Raw genomic sequence first — 15,987 nt, 5'->3', positions numbered from 1 at the left:
TAAGGGGAGTTCAGAGAAATACTTTTGTTGCATTTGGTGTTTTTCAAGTGTCTGCAGCTCAAACTAATCAATACAGGAAAGTGGCATATTTTGGGGAGGCATCTTCTGTTACCTTTCATAACACACAGAACTGCAAGATAACAAATTTACATTGTTTAAGCCACCAAGTTTGTGTAATTTGTTACAGCTTCAATGGAAAAGTAATATACAAAATATGGATTATTCTACCTTTTAAAAAATGCTAGTCCATGACTCACCCCCAACTGCTGACCCATTGATTTTTCTGGATACCATTTTAAAATCTGTGGCCAGTTTTTTCTGACATTTTTAGGTTCAAGGCAACATACTGTATTAAATTATTTGAGAAGCAAGCAGGTTTTATCATTGCTGATAAATGGACTATTTAATTTCCCTTTCAAATAACTCTTGTTTATCTGGTAAAACCACATTCACTGAACAATTCTAGAACAAAACAACACAAAATAAAGCATTTGAAACTGTAGTGCTGGGTAATGTAAAAGGAGAGAGATTATTAGCTAAAATTATTAGCTATGGCTTTCAGTAAAAGCTATAATCACTGAGTATTATATTAAAAAGTAGTTACCACTTATTAACTAACTATTGCTTCATGTACATTATCTCATTTAATCTTTAGAACAACCTTCAAAGGGAATTATTGTTTCCATTTTACAAATGAGGATATCAAGGCTCAGGAATAAACTTGTCCAAGTTCACGTAAGACTGTAGAAGCTCCCTTGATGGATCAGATAGCATTTTCCTCTGGGGTAAAAAGATTTGCTCTCTGGACTATTATCTCAAATCCTTAGCTTAGTGACAGGATGCACATTCTGGAGGAGCTGCTTGCAGAGCTTCTCCCTTCAGTTATGGGGGTATTCAGAGAGCTTGTTTCACTCTCAAGAACTACCAGAGGCTTTGAGAGGCAGTAGCCCTAATACAGTGGTCCCTCGGCTTTCGAATGTGATCCATTCTGGAAGACCGCTTGAATTCTGAAACGTTCAAAAATGAGGGATCAGGGGCCGACAGCCAGGCCTCAGGATCTTGCCCTCAGCAGAAACGTGTGGCATGTTCGACTTCCCAGGCGGGTTTGAAAACCGAAGCATTTCCTTCCAGATGTACAGCGTTCGTAACCCGAAATGTTCATCAACGGAGACAGATGTTCGATAACCGAGGTACCGCCGCATTTAATTATAGCCAAAGTAATGTCTACAGCAGTGCTTCTAAACTTTGTCACATTTTAGAAGCATCTGGGGAACTTTTAAAAATCCCAACGTCCAGGCCAACCTACACACCGATAAAATCCTAAGTCCTTGGAATGGATTTAAACATCAGCACTTTTATTTTTAAGCTTCCAGGGTGACTCCAAGTTTAGGAATTTCTGCTCTGCAACCAGGGACTTCATCGTGGTGGTTATATCCCCAGCATTTAATTGGTCTGTAGTATGTAACATTCAGTTACATGAGCACGCTTTTTTTTTTAAACTAGTTTATTTTGAGGGTTCATCATAACATTAGTTCCTCCAGGTTAAAAGCTTAATGAGATTCAGGTTCTCTTAAATTACAGATTCATTTTAATGGGTTTGGATTTCTGAGTCTGTTGGTGAAATTTCCTAACTTTTTTTCTTAATTTGCGTATTTTTTCCATTCACAATTCTTCTAATGCCTTCACTCTCTGTACCTTCATTATTTATACCACTGATACGTGTTTAAAGAAAGTATCTGTGACATTAAGACAAAAACTCAGAAACAGGAAAACCTTTTAAAATGTACTGTAAATAAAGGAAATTCAAACAAAGATACTACAAGTCTTGTGATCTGGGGTAGAAAACTCATGTCCCAGTGGAGCCAGGCAGGAAATCTAAATAAATGAAATGGACTAGTGTTTTCAAGTAGAGAATGGGAGACAGGCAGGGAGAGAGAGAGGGGGTGGCGGAGGGTGGTGGGTGGGAGGGGAGAACAGAAAGAATATAGGGTGTCCATTGTTGCTAGGTCTCCTGATTTTTTAAGAGAAGCCAGAAATCAGGCCTTTTCTTTTAAAGTGTCTATATACTTTTTAATGTCTGCTCAAAAAAATTTAAAGCACTGGTATTTAAGCAAAACATACCTGTGCTTGGGACTCCGTCCATTGGCCTCCAACGTGGAGGGTTTTAAGTGCAGATGATGGTTGATATATAGGGACAAGCCACCTCAAGTGAGTCTCCTTGGAATCCAGCCTTGGGCCTAGCATCAGAACGATCTTTAGAATGACAGCAGGTGGTGCAATCTTGGTTCTTCTTCATTTTTCACTCTAGAGATAAGGTCATTGGCTCACGGACATTAGTGATAAAAATAAAGATTACTTATGTGAACTACATTAGAGAGTGACAAAATGCACGTTTGCTGAAGCATAACTGTTTGATATAATGACCAGGAAACGATCATAAACTGAACAATTCTGTATTAGGATAATTGCCTGAAATACTGTTTTTCTATGTTCTGCTTAGCTAATATATATATTTTAATAACAACATTGATCGGTAAAGAATTAGTGAATTAAGACCAATCCATGGCTATGGAAGGTCTCCTGAAATGATGGTAACGGGGGCTTTTGAGGTAGAAAAAGTGTTGAGAGAGAAGGTGTAAGAGTGGACAAAATGCTGAGAATCCAGAAAAACTGAGATCATGTTTATTTGAGAGAAACTGGTGAAATTATTTACTTTAAGTTTTGTTGTTTTTTTAAATATATCTGTATTGATTTTTGGGAGAGGAAGAGAGAGGGAGAGAGATAGAAACATCAGTGATGAGAGTCATTGATCGGCTGCCTCCTGCACGCCCCCCACTGGGGATCGAGCCCGCAACCTGGGCATGTGCCCCGACAGGGAATCAAACCGCGATCCCCTGGATCCTAGGTCAATGCTCAACCGCTGAGCCACGCCTGGCCCAGGCTACTTAAAGTTTTGATAAGGAAGGGGAACTTTTTAGAATTCCATTTTTAGAAATACTTTTATCTCTTGCTTTATTCTGGTCATTATCAAACTCAAAGCAGACGTTCCTTTTTTCTTTGTTGCTTATTATTTGCAAAACATGTGTAGACTAAATTCACTGTTTCTCTGACCTTCTTTCTCCACCTCTCTCGGCTTTCATTCCCTTTGTGCTACATGCTTTGAATTACATGTAATGATACAAACTGGCTACAGCTGATGAACTCTGAAGACTGTTAAGATTAGTCACGTGCAAGGCTAGAAGCATAAAGAATCTTTTTAGGAAAATTTGTTTAGCCACTGACTGCTACTTTCCTTCCAGCTCCACCCTCTGTTCAGTTTCCTGGTTTGTTAATGGTAAACTCTTAATTCCATATAATAAAAGTATAATTCAGAAAGGTCAGTTTATGTGAGCCCCTGCTATTGTAAACACAGCAGCAGCTACCAACAGTGAAACAGTGGTGAGAATAACTCCCTCACTTTTTAACATCATAGAATTTGATACCTGGCAGAGATTAAAAACAAATCTGGGTGTGCCCTTCTTTTTACAATGTGGGTTAGTGACTTGGCCAAGGTCACACAGCCGGCCAGTGGAAGTGCTAGACCCTGACTCACGCGTTTTCACCTCACTATAAAGCTCCTCACAGTTTCCAAGGCATTTACATATTTGGTCCTTATAACAGCATCATGCCACAGACAGGGTAGGAATTATGACCCCATGTTTCAAATGACTGAGCTGGGTCCTCAAGGAATAGAAATGAATTCAAGGTCAAATAACCAGAAGCCAGAGTTCTTCTTCATATTCAGGACTTTTTAAAGGTTGAGAATGTCCAAGCTAGTTCCATTTCTTGAGATTCCCAATATCTTTAAAAATGAAGAAATGCCCAAACAGGATTACATTTATTTTAAATGTTTACATTCAACAAATCATTTCTTTTAACATAACCCCCACCTCCAAAAAGCCTATAAGTAAGTATACACTCACCTGGAGATACATCTGAAGTCTACATTTTAGACTTTAGTGAATATGAGGGCCTGGCAAAATGGTCCTTTTGGATGAGCCCTGACCTTTGTGGAGAAACGTATGAGCCCTGTTCCTTAGTGGGGAAGGAAGGAGAGAGAGGCACAGAAAGGCAGAGACCATAGTGCCTTCGATCTGGTACCATCCCGCCTTCCCCCCAAAAAACACTCAAAATTTGGGTTGCTTAGGCAGCACCATGATTTCCCTGCAGAAAGGGCATCAGTGGCTAAAATCTTTGGCCTGGAGCTGCGTTTGCCCAGTACTTTAAGAATGAAGATGGGGGTGGGGTAGGAACTGGCAGAGATGATTGGTTGTGGCTGGAGGGGGTCAGGTGCCAAAGTGTCGCTAAGTTATCCTTGGCTCCCTCCCGTTTTAGATTCAGTGGGGACCGACCGCCTGCTAACTCCTTCATAGAGAAATGGGTGAAACTGCAGCCCAGACCTGGGAACCCTTTTTTCATCTCTTTTTCTTCCTTTCATTCCCAAAATATTTATCGGGTGCTGATTTCTTCTAGGCCTTGGGCTGTTGGACTGGACCTAGATGGCCCTACGTGTGTGGGGCCTAGAGTCTAGCAGGGAGAGAAGAGGACAAGCAGGAAGCAAATGCACAAGGTAACTTAAGTAATCAGTGGTATGATGAAAAGAAACACAAGGCAGGGCGATAAAGGCTAATACCACACTAGGGCTAGCCGCTCTTTCCCCAAAGTGTTTCCTGGGGCACCTTACTTACCGGAGAGAGCCAAATTGTTGTCAGCACTTCACTAAAGCAGCCGCAGTCTAGCGGTGCTAAGGAATGTGCACTGGCCCCCACGCGTGGCTGAGAGCCAACCTGGGATCCAGGAGATCGCGGTTCGATTCCCGGTCAGGGCACATGCCCGGGTTGTGGGCTCGATCCCCAGTGCAGGAGGCAGCCGGTCAATGACTCTCTCACCATTGATGTTTTTTCTCTCTCCCTTTCTCCCTCTGAAATCAAAAAAGGAGGTGCACTAAAGAATGTGCACCATGATTGGCAGGTATGTACACACAGGTATGCACGCCTGAGAGTACAAATGCATGAAGAATGACTATGACGTAACAGCACTGATCAACAATGGAACAAAACCAAAACTTGGTCTCTTTGAGGAAGTTACCGGTACAACTATAATCCACTGAGGCTGCCATGGCTGGAGCAGCTTGGAAATTCTCTTCGGTGATTGCCTGTGACTGAAGACAGGTGGCACTTTCTTCTGAGTTAATCCCCAGTGATAGCGAAAAGTCAGTCAGTCTTTAGAGGCAGATTTGATTTTTGGCAGGAACCAAAAATATTTAGGGACCCATCCTGAATATCATTTTAGTTTACAAACAAAATGTGAAGCAAATCTAAAAATGTTTCAAACTGGGGAGGGGTGTGTTGGAATAAATGTCTATTTTTAAAAAGGCAATAAGTGTGGTTATTTTGAGGGAGACATTTTACTTGAATAAGTATATTTGCTATAAATCTGTTTCAATTATGCAATGTAATACTGCTTAATTTCTGGCCAGAAGATATTGATTCCTGGAGACTAGCAGTTAGTTGCTTAGAAATGACCAGTTCATTTATTTTAGGGTTTTGGGTTTTTTTTGGGTTTTTTTGGGCCTCATTTCTAACAAGTCCACTAAAGGGGATTCTGTCATTTTATTATTGAGTGTGGCCTTTGCTAAAGAACTTTTTTAGATTTCCTCCTGCTCACCACCTCTGTCTCTTTCCAGACCAAGTTCCAGAACCTAGGATCATAGTGAAAACTGGTAGAGATATGTCTCATTGTAAAGATCCTCAGAGTATAAGACATTTTCACATTTGATCCTTATAAAGCACCATGCAGTAGGCAGGGTAGAAATTATTATCTTACTTTACAAATGATTAAATTGAAGGTATATACAAGGTTCTATAACTGTGACCTGAAAACTGTTTCTACAGTTCCATTCCAATTCTATAGATTCTCTATAAGGACACTTTGCTGAAGACTTTAAGAGAACTTGGGGAAAGTTTTATGTCCAATTTTAAAATTGGGCTATTTTTATCATGTTTATCACAATTTATCCAAATAACTTCAAGAGTTTTGTGCATTTGTGTTTTAGTGTTTACGAAATCATGAAGCTATTTTTAAACCATTCGGTATTTATTTTGGACTCTAATCCAGACTTTGTTCACTACTGCAGTTTTCCATTGGTCAGCTGCTCCTATGTCGTTAGCTGTTGATCTTGACTATGATCAGTTTACGAGAGATCTGAGGACAATTCGGTAATTATTGGTGGTTTTGAAGTCAGCATTTGATAGATGGTTTTTCAGGAATACTTAAGGCAACAGTACTTACTCTTGAACACTCCATAGAAATTGCAGTCTTTCTCAAATCCCAGGAAAACCATTTTTTTTTTTCCAAATGTAAAACAGCTCTTCTAAGGACTGGAATGTATAATTTAAAGCTCTGACTACTTATTTTTCCAAAGCACTTTCACATGTGTTATCTCTACAAAATCCTATGAGTGAGGAGATCATGTATAATTTCTTCAGTTTTCAGATTAGGAAAAAGAAAGGCTAAATTGGCCCAGGATTTTGTATATGGTTAGTGGCAGACCAAGAATTTTAACTCCCAATTTGCCTTTTCTCCATGCTTTCTACATGTTGATATTTCAAGAGAGCAATGATTGTGGCCAACCAGCTAGCATTTTAATATTTGGGGAAAATAACAGTTTGTGTCTCTGTACTCTGTGCCAGCTACCAGCTCCTTTCCATCTTTGTTAAAAAAAAATAAAAACAAAACAAAACCCTTGAATCTCAGATCTTAGGAGCTTGTTTTTAACTTAAAACACTAGCTACTCTCTTGTCAGAATCCTCATTATCTGTATTCCACTACTTGGTTTACATTTAATTTAGCTCTCTAGCATGACATTTCATCTATTTCTTTGTGTTTTTGTGTGTTTTTTAATGTTTCATGTATTTAACCCTAGTCTTGACAGTATAACAGAGTTTTTATAGGTAGGGAAAGACACATTTCCCCCTGTGCATTCTTGAATTCAACTACTTGTTTTATTTTTTCTTCAAGGTATCTTGAGCTTGGCTTTGTAACATATGTATTAAAGTGAAAAAATTTTCCCTGCTCTTAATCATCTTCTCCTACAGGAAAGATAATCAGAAGAGACCACTGCCAGATGCTGGTTCTCTTCATATGTCACATTACATTTTTTTTCTTAGTGAAAGGAGCTCCTTTTGTTTCAAATTTATGTCCAGATTCAAATGGTGCAGGTTTAAGTGACTGTTATCAGGGCTAGCTGCATAAGTCATGGGGTCCAGTGCAGAATGAAAAGGTGGGGCCCTTTCTTTCAAAGAGGAGGGAAAGTGTCATTAAAGGGACTAAAATAAAAGCTCTCTACTTTAAAATTTTTATTTATAAAGAATAATAGGAGTAAAAGTTATGCATGTGTAACACAAAACTTTCTTTAGTTTTATTTATTTATTTATTTTTCTTTATCTTTATTGTTGAGAGTATTACAGGTGTCCCATTCCCCCCCCCCCCCCAATTGACCCCCTCCACTTTGCTCCCACCCCCTTCCCAGGCCTTCAGCCCGTTATTAACTGTGTCCATGGGTTATGCATATTACATCTTTGGTTAATCTCTTCCCACCTTCCACCCCCCTTCCCTCCTTCCTCTGAAATATGATCATCTGTTGCATGCATCAATGTCTCTGGATCTATTTAGTTCGTCAGATTCTTTTGTTCATTAGCTTCTTCTTAAAGAAGACCCTTCAACTTTTCCTGTAGTGCTGGTCTGGTGGTGATGAACTCCTTTAGCTTTTTCTTATCTGTGAAGCTCTTTATCTGACCTTCAATTCTAAGTGAGAGCTTTGCTGGGTAGAGCAATCTTGGTTGTAGTTCCATGTTTTTCATTACTTTGAATATTTCTTGCCACTCCCTTCTGGCCTGCAAAGTTTCTGTTGAGAAATCAGCTGACAGTCGTATGGGTGCTCCCTTGTAGGTAACTAATTGCTTTTCTCTTGCTGCTTTTAAGATTCTCTCTTTGTCTTTAACCTTTGGCATTTTAATTATGATGTGTCTTGCTGTGGGCCTCTGGGTTCCTCTTGTTTGGGACCCTCTGTGCTTCCTGGATTTGTAAGTCTATTTCTTTCCTCAGGTAGGGGAAGTTTTCTGTCATTTTTTCTAATAGGTTTTCAATTCCTTGGTCTCTTTCATCCCTTTCTGGCACCCCAGTAATACGAATGTTGGGCCTCTTGAAGTTGTCCCAGAGGCTCCTTATACTATTTTCATATTTCTGGATTGTTTTTTGTTTTTGCTCTTCTGGTTGGGTGTTTTCTGTTTCCTCATGTTCCAAATTGCTGATTTGATTCTCAGCGTCCTCTACTCTACTGTTGATTTCCTGAAAATTCTTCTTCATTTCAGTTCGTTTAGCCTTCATTTCAAATTGGTACTTTATTATGTTATCAATTTTCTTAGTTATTTCCCTAATAATATGCTTAAACATCCTTATAAACAAAATTCTGAACTCTGTATCTGTTAGCTTGCTTGGATCTATTTCATTTAGTTCCTTTTCTAGAGATTTCTTCTCTTCTTTCCCTTGTGACATGTTTCTTTGCCTCCCCATTTTGGCTACTTCCAAGTGTTTGTTTCTATGTATTAGGTAGAGCTGCTGTGTCTCCTGGAATTTGTAGAGTGGCTTTGTGTAGTAGGTGTCCTGTGGGGTTCAGTGGCTCAGCCTCCCCAGTCACCTGAGCTGGGCCTTCTAGGTGCTCCCCTGCGTGGGCTGTGTGCACTTTTCGGTTGTAGCTGAGCCTTGGTTGCTGTTGGTGTCACTGGGAGGAACTGACCCCCAGGCCAGTCAGCTGTGAGGACCAGCTGCAACTACAGCCAAAGAGCTGCTGTGCTGGAGACACCCCTATGGATCAGGATTTACTTCAGTGGGGCTTTGGTGTTCACCAAGTGCGCCCCTTGAGTGTGTCAGTCATGGATGTAACCCAGTGTGGTCGAGTCTGACCACCAGGTGCACTGTCTCTGGGCCTCCCAGGAGGTGCAAAGTCAGCGTGTGTCAGTGCCTTGCCAAGGGCCACCCAGCATGAGCTACACAGCAAACCGCATTTGGCTGCTACTTGTGCTGGGCTTGGAGGTGTCCAGGAGAGGCCAAGCTATGAGCCAATGCAGGCTGCTGCTAGTGCCAGGCCTGGGGCCACTTATCAAGCCATATGGGACCCGCTGCTGCTGCTGCTGCTTGTTTGAGAAATTTTAGGAAAGTCCTAAGCATGAGGCTTGAGAGGCCACTTGCACAGAAAAGCCCCTGGAAATGGCCTGGATGAGCTGCAGGTGGGGAGGGGCGGGGCCTCGGGAATCACGGGGCGGGGCCAAAGGTGCGAGTCAGGTGCTGGCGATTCAAATATGGCTCTTGCCTGCCGGCTGTGTGCGGGGAGGACTCGCCAAAGGAGCCATGGCCTCTGCCAGCCCTTCTGCCTGGGAGGAAGCCGCCCCTCCAGCTCTCACCCCAACTTCAGGCAGGTTAGTTCCTCCCCGAGTGTCCCAGGTCCTTTCAGGCTGCTGCCCGGCGCTGGGCTCAGAGGGAGCGGGTCCGAGTGAGTCCGTGCCGGGCCCTTTAGAGGAGCTGCTGGGGCTCCCGCAGCCTCCACGACCCTCAGGGACAGTCCCCGCTGGTTTCACAGCCCGGAGTTCTGGGGAATTCTCTTCCTGGCCCTGGAGCCCTGGGTTGGGAGCCTGATGTGGGGCTGGGAGCCTGATGTGGGGCTGGGACCCCTCCCTCCTCCGGGAAACTTCCCCCATGGAGATTCCCTCCCGGGTTTAAACCGCGGCACCGGCTGTGGGCCCGCGGCAGCGTCTCTGATTCAGCCCCCATCCGCCCGCGTCTCCGCCTCTCCTCCCGGTCTCGATGCTCCTTCAGGTCCCTGGTTGTAGGTTCTGTTCAGCCAGATCTCAGGAGGCTCTGAGTGATGGTGGTTCTGTATTTTAGTTGTAATTTTGATGTGGTTGTGGGAGGCGGCAGGTGCAGCTGTTACCTCCACCGCCAGCTTGTTTCTCCTCAAATTTAGTTTTAAATGTAAATTTATACAATGGCATTTTAATTTTTTCTCTGGGATATCCTGTAACCTGTGGAGGTTGTACAAGAAAGCAAGAGGCTTTGTGATCTGTATAACATTGAGGACATTTATTAATTATATTGTGTATCTTCAATTACAAGGATAAAAATAAGTCAAAAATTTTTCAGCCAAAGCTTCATATGAAATAGAGATCTTTCTCATTAATGTGACAATTTAAAAATTTTATTTCCTTTTCTAAGCCTGTAGATATGCTTTGCAGTATCGTAGCAGTTTTCAAAACCAGAGTTTCTAAACTCTGGAGAATTCTAATAATTCCCTGATACGCTTTATTTCCATGTCCGTGTGGACACTTTTATTTTGTGATAATTTACTGACAAAGTTTACAGCCTGAGAGCAGACAATTGTGATACCAGCCCTCCAGCCAGAGGGAGAGTTAATATTTGTGCAGCTATGGCAGGGACAGGCTCTGGGGACAGACAGGCAAGCCGGCGTCCCACTGTTGGGCCTGGTGCTGCCTCCATTCACAGCCCCTTCTCTCTCCTGTGGCTGTCGCTACTACTGACCATTGCCAATGTAGGCTCAATGTAGGCTCAGTCCCCTAGGGCCCTGTGACACCCAGACGCCTGAGACTGCTCTGTCTGCTTGCTGTGAACTGCGCCCGTGGATCTGAACCCTGTGTGCATGGACCACAACGGCTTGCACACACGGCTGCCCAGGTTTCTCCTATTTATGCCCAGGCTTCACTGTCCCATCAGACTTCACTACAAAACACAGGTTCAAAAATAAAATATTAAGAACTTTAAACACAGCAGAACAGAACATTAAACCAAATCCAACCCTGTGCAAATGCACAGATTACATGCCCAAGAAGCCAGCCAGCCAGCCCTGACTTTTAGGCCTTTCTGAGCAATTACTCTAGCCCGGAAATTAGAGATTGCACAACAAAGTTAGAACTCGTCAGCCTCCGCTGCCTGCCTAGCTTTGTGACACTGTCCAGCATCAACCCATCCCTTCTCTTCCCCTGACCTGCCCCAACAAAGTTTATTGGCCTCACTCCTGAGTTACTACCTACCCTTGTTTTCCTGCTAGCACTGCTTGCTTTAGAGTATTTTCCTCCTTTATCAGTTTGTCCCTGGGTATTGACTTTCCTCCCTCGGTATTTCACGAACTCTTGGCGTAAAATAACCAAGAGTTCGTGAAATAACGAGAGAGGCCTGGCTTCTCTTTGCAAATAGACTACCTGCGTGGACACCTTTGTCTCAGGCTCTGCTTTCAATAGAACCCAGATTCTAACAATTAGTGCTGTGCTTGAAGGTGTGATTTTTGATAGGGCTTATTTTACTCAATGATTAACTAGACCTTTACCTATGCTGGAAGCCCCATTTTTAGATACGGGCATTTATTCATTCAACAAATATTTATTGAGCACTTCCTCGTACCAGGCACAGAATAGTAGGGAAAAAAACTCCAGCCTTCGTGGTGTTCATATGAAAAGTGTTATAAAGAGACAAAAAGCAGGGAGGAGATTCTGAATGTGGAAGGCGGTTTGTGATTTTAAATAGGGTACCAGGAGTGACCTCACTTGAATAGACTTGAAGGATGCAGGAGCCAGGTGGAAGCCTGAGAGAAGAGGGTTGGAATCAAAGGCAAATTAATGCAAAGCCCTCAGGTAATAGGGTGCCTGACTGAGGTCTAAAAGCAACCTGGAGCCAATGGGGCTGGAGGGCAGTGGTCAAAGGCAGAACTGTAGGAGTTGAGATAAAAGCAAGGCCAAATCAAGGACCATGAAGGACAACATCAGGCCTTCAGTATTTATGAGGGAAGCATTGACAGATTTTCTGAAAAGCCGGGACTTAGTCTGCTTGGCTTCCAGATGAATAGAGCCTTGCACATGGAAAGCTGTCCCAACTGGGTATCAGATTCAACAAGTTTTCCAAGTCCTTTCTCCTGGCTTTCAAATAATTTTAAGCAGACTTTTGTAAATTTTTTTAATTTAGTAAGATGTTCAAACTTCACTCCTAGCATTGGTGTGACACTTTGATTTCTTGATTTAAAATGCTTTTTGAAACATTATATTTATTTGTATTCTGCCAGAAATGTAAATTACGTATGCTATTGTTGTTATAAATCTAAAGGGACCTTTTGTTTACCGGTAGAAATGCTTTACATCAATTGCTGCCCACATTCTTTGAAGCCTGGCTAATGAAGCTGCCCGCATAACTATCCTGCTTGCTTGCAAATGCATAGCTCCCACCCATTTGAATTTGCATTTTGATTTTCTCTCCTTTGTTTTGCTGTCAAACCTTATTTTCTTGTTAGCCAAGTATGTAAGTAAAACCTAAACCAAATTGTTTTAGCTAAGAGATATGACATGAATATAATGTGGCATTTGATATGGAATCCATACTTCTCTGCCAAAATTTAGTCAGGATGGCATAAAATTAGTTTTCTGGGTCTTTAGTCAATAATGTTTTTGTTCAAAGTTTTGAATATCCCTTGAAATAACATCACTGAGTCATTCAGAGGAGGCATCTTTCCCAGAACTCAAAACAAGTGCCTACAACAAAGCAGTGGACAAATATTTATTTATGCCCCAGAATTATGGCACAGTTCAGCTTGTGTCACCTACTCACCTCTGTCTTCCACCCATCCTTCCCTAACTCTGTTCCACTGTGTATCTTCTGGTTCTTTCTTCCTCCTTATACTCTGCTCACTCCCTCCAAGTCACCACCCTGTAAAAGTCCACCCAGTTGCAGCGGGGAGAGGAAACGGGGTCTAGATTGCAGGCTGGACAACCTGTTCCAGGTCCACTTGTTCTCCCACCAAAATTCCTGTCTAAATGCTACTGACAGGTTCCCCGGTGCCCAGAGAACTTTCCCACAAGAACGAAATGTTCTCCTCGCCTGGCCAGATTAATGACCCATGAAATCTGCAGTACAAAACGCTTTTAAAAGGGTATAAATGTAACCACGTTGAAAATTGTACTTCAATGTAGCAGTTAAAGTTTATTTCACTCTCAGGCTCACTACTGTCAACATCATGAGGGCAGGGGTTGGGGGTCTTTGCTCTTTGTTCTTATTTCCCCAGCAGGAATTGAAATGCCTAGACCATAGTCAGCATTCAATAAATATAGCTTGAATAAATGAACAAAGAACAAGCTTCATACAGTGGATTGTGGTATTTTTAAGTCAAGATGTTTAGTTTGTTAAAGACCTTCTTGAACGGAGCAACGTGATTTAGGAATTGACATTGAGAAGCTGTTGACTAATATCTGTCAAAAAGAATAAATTAGAGGATCCAACATGGCAACAGAATAGGTGAAAGTTACACTCACTTCCTCCCAGGACAAAACTGGAATTACTAAATTATAGAACAACTAAATTATAGAACAATCAGCCAGAATAAGCAACTGAAGACTCGCTGAACTTACAGAAGAAGGCACATTGAGACTGGTAGGAAGGGCGGAGATGCAAAAAGAGCTGGCCCAGCACCCACGTGCAGAGGTTGAGAACTTGGAGGGATATCTCAACCACAGAGGTCCCCCTTGAGGACCAAGTAGTCTCAACCCCACATGGGACTCCCCAGTATGTAGAACTAGAGCTGGAAAGAGGAGCCCACATAACATCTGGCTGTGAAAATCAGCAGGGATTTTGTCCACTAGGAAGACACGGAAGTCTACTAGAAATCCAGGAGCCTTCTTAAAGGGTGAGTGCACAAACTAGTTCACAGCCACTCACCATGAGCTCTGGTGGAGGGAAGGTGGCTCAGAGGACTGGAATCATACAAGGAGAGACTGGGTTGTGTGGTTTCAAGGAGAGAGCTGAATGGACAGCCACCATAGTTCCTCCTTGTGCTGAGTCCCTCTTCCACACTGGCCACAGATGGCATCTTTCCTGGGTAGAGCACTCCCCTCCATGTTAGCATCAACCTAGAGAAATGCATTAACCCCACCTTCCTGCCTCCCTGTGGCCTCTCCCCGTCAACTTCATGTGCTGTGAAGGAGTCAGCTGGCTGCAGCCAGCCTGGGCCTGTGATGCAGGCTTTCTTAGAAGGCTCTTGCAGAGGTTCAGGCAGACTCAGGGTGGCAGGGATGCACAGGAAAAGACTGAGTTGTATGGCTCTAGGGCAAGGAACATGCCCTCCTCTACCCTGCATACCTTGCTGGTGCAGCTCTCCCACCATGGGTGATCCACTAGCCTCATTCTCCAAACTCCCTGTGGTCCCTCCCTGCTGAGCTCATGTCCTACAGAGGAGTCAGCTGGCTGAGGCCAACATGGGCCTGCAGTGCAGACTTATTTGGAAGCCTCTTGAGGAGGTCCAGGCAGATTCAGAGGGTGACAGAGATGCACAGGGAGAGACTTAGTTGTGTGGCTCTAGGATAAGGGTCATTTTTACGTTGCACACCCAACTGGCGCAGCCATTCCTGTGCAGAACCCTCTCTCCAAACAGCCAAACTGTGGTCTGTTTTAGCCTGATGAACTCTGTTGGCCTTACCCTGACAACTCCTTGAGACCCCACCCCACCACAAAAGTCTGCAGGTGCCAGGCAGGTGGAAGCTGGCCTTGGTATACACAGAGACTTTTGTTGAGTGGCTTCAGACTCAGTACTGGTGCTGGTTTGAATCTGAATTAAACCAATGAACACCACTTGCACCTACCTGGTAACTCACTGAGAACCTACTTCACACAACTCGTATACCTCCAGAGGCTCTTTTAGTGACTGAGCCTAACAGGCAACTGGCAAGTGGAGACAGCTCTCAGGGAGCCTTGGGTATTCTGATGATCTGCTCCTAGGTTCAGTGCTGGTGAAAGCCAAGCTTGTATGCAGGTTGGCCCCTCCCGTATGTACCCAGGCACAGCAGAGGCAGCCACAAACACATGAAGGCTAAATGACATGTTACTAAACAATGAGATCAAGGAAGAAATCATAAGATACCTTGAGACAAATAAAAATGAAAACACAGAAACTCAAAATCTGTGGGACACTGCCAAAGCAGTCCTAAGAGGGAACTTCATAGTGATACAGGCCTACCTCAAGAAACAATAAAAATCTCAAATAATTTAACCTTACACCTAAAGGAATGAGAAAAAGAACAACAAATAAAGCCCAAAGTGAATAGAAGGAAGGAAATAATACATATTAGAATGGAAATAAATGAAATAGAGTCTAAAAAAAAAGTACAAAAAAATCAGTGAAACCTAGAGTTGGTTCTTTGAAAGGATATACAAGGTTTACAAACTTTTTACCAGACTCATCAAGGAAAAAAAAAAAAAGAGAACCCAAATAAATCAAATCAGAAATAAAAAGGGAGAAGTAACAACTGACACCACAGAAATACAACGAATTATAAAAAAATATTACAAACAACTATATGCCAGCAAACTAGACAATCTGGACAAAATGAATAAAATTTTAGAAACATCAAATCTTCCAAGACTGAATCAAGAAAAGAACAACACAGAAAATCTGAATAGACCGATTATTATCAATGAAATCAAAGGAGCAATAAAAAAACTTCCAACAAACCAAATCTTGTATCAGATGTTTTCACAGGTGAATTATATCAAACATTCAAAGAAGAACTAACACCTACCCTTCTCAAACTATTCCAAAAGACTTCAAGAGGAGGGAGGACACCCAAGCTCATTTTATGAGGCCAGCATTATGCTAATTCCAAAACCAGATAAAGACACTACAAAGAAAGAAATTATAGCCCAATATTCCTGATGAACATAGATGCAAAAATCCTCAACAAAATATTAGCAAACTGAATTCAGCAATACATTAAACAGATCACATATCATGATCAAGTGGGATTTATTCTGGGGGTGCAAGCTTGGTAAAATACCCATATATCAATTAATGTGATGCATCACATAAACAAAATGAAGGATAAAAATTATGCAATCATATCTCCA

Source organism: Miniopterus schreibersii (assembly GCF_964146895.1).
Source record: "Miniopterus schreibersii genome assembly, chromosome: 2".
NCBI classification, from domain to species: domain Eukaryota; kingdom Metazoa; phylum Chordata; class Mammalia; order Chiroptera; family Miniopteridae; genus Miniopterus; species Miniopterus schreibersii.
This window is presented reverse-complemented; position numbering follows the sequence as displayed.